This window comes from Atta colombica, unplaced genomic scaffold, assembly GCF_001594045.1.
Source record: "Atta colombica isolate Treedump-2 unplaced genomic scaffold, Acol1.0 scaffold55, whole genome shotgun sequence".
NCBI lineage: Eukaryota > Metazoa > Arthropoda > Insecta > Hymenoptera > Formicidae > Atta > Atta colombica.
Genome location: NW_017259545.1, coordinates 487,075 through 488,801, shown reverse-complemented (window position 1 = coordinate 488,801; position 1,727 = coordinate 487,075). Strand labels below are relative to the sequence as shown.

The following is a 1,727-nucleotide window of genomic DNA, read 5'->3' as shown; positions in this document are numbered from 1 at the left end:
ACTTATCTAAAAGATTTAAAAATATTTAAGATTATTATTCGATTTTCATTAATTTATAATATAATAATATATATATTTTCTTCTATCATTTTATTATATTCTCTATTATTATTTTTTCTTTGGATTTTTATTTATTCGTTTTATTATTTAATTGTTTAAATAGAACAAATTTTACAAAATGAACGATAAGAAATCGCTAGAAAAAGCTTATACTTTGGCACAAAGCGCAATTCCATTATCGATATTCGAAAGATTGCAAAGATTTAGTTATATTTCACGCCTGAAAAATATGCGAGAATCTGTAAGTCAGTTCGATGAGGAGGAAGATAATGAAATTCCTCCTACACCACCTCTAAAACGTGTAACTTTAAAGGAATTTTGTTTAAAAAATAGACATTACACGGAAAACAAGTTTTTATAAATTACATTTCTATGAATATATATATTTATCTTTTTGTATTTTGTGAAAACAAATTTTATAGATATTTAGTTTAAACCGTTATTAAAACTTTAAAGTTTTATATGTACATTAATTGTAATACATATGTACAAAATTATATGTTCATTATTTTTTAAGAATTATGACAATGACTCATTATAGGTATATCTTAAGAAATAATGAACATATAATTTGTATTTTTTAATTATTCAATAACAATAACACTACTATTACTTGTATTATATATTAGTATTTAATAAAGCTCTTATATGTATTATATTAATTATATTTCATCTTTGTTTCTTTACTATATGCGATGATGTTCTATTTAGTATTTTAGTGCGTTTTTAGGGAGATATGCTTCTAGCGCTATTAATTGTATCATTCTATTCATAATTTATTAGACATAAAACAAAGATAGAATAACGCAAATAACGCTAATAGCGTCTTCCCGAACATACCTCTAGATGGTAGCGGTGGCGTAAAGATGGCATAAAGCTTTTTAAAGTAGCAATTTTGAACCTACTAACCATATTTTATACCAATAATACTAAGCGCTTATTGGACTACAGACAATTAAATCGAAATGGCGATCGAAATAGCCAATAGGAAGGCTGTCGACATTTTGCTGTTCGGCTCAGATCAAAAGAATATGCTACTTTGGTATCTAGAACTTTAAAGCGGCCTGCTTGTCGCGGCGCGCGGCGCTTGGAATGGGAAAAACCACGATCCGGACTCTGGTAATCATATATCGATAATAGTGAATAATAATTTATAAGAACGAATACCCAATATTATTAGACATCGATATAAAGATAATACGTAAAGTAATAAATAAAATGATAAATAAAAACAAACAATACGAAACATTTTTTAATTTTTCAATTCTGTCAGATAGCGTTTAATTGTACATAAAGCATATATTATTTACATTTTAATTCTAGAAAGAGTAAAAAGAGAAGAACACGTTTAAAAAATAAGAAATCTACTTTATCGATATAAAACCGACAGATTACCTCATTCATGTATATACGTAGTTCTTAATGAGAAATGTAGGACAGAGGGCGAAACTTGAACATGATTGAATTGTTCTAATGATATATTACACCAATGAATTAATTCTCAAAGCAAATCATAAATTATCATAAAAAAAAGATAACAAAACGCGCCGCTATGATAATGTTGGAAAAATATATAAAATTTAGAAGTTTTTTAAAAAGTTATGAAGAAGGGAAAACGATGAATAATATTATAAATAGATATATTTAAAAAAGACATAATTAATTTT

General features: G+C 25.8%; 1 pseudogene; it reads left to right on the top strand.

Moving 5' to 3' along the window:
- LOC108691933 overlaps nucleotides 1-1,727 on the top strand; it is a 21,054-nt pseudogene that overhangs the window by 4,347 nt on the left and 14,980 nt on the right.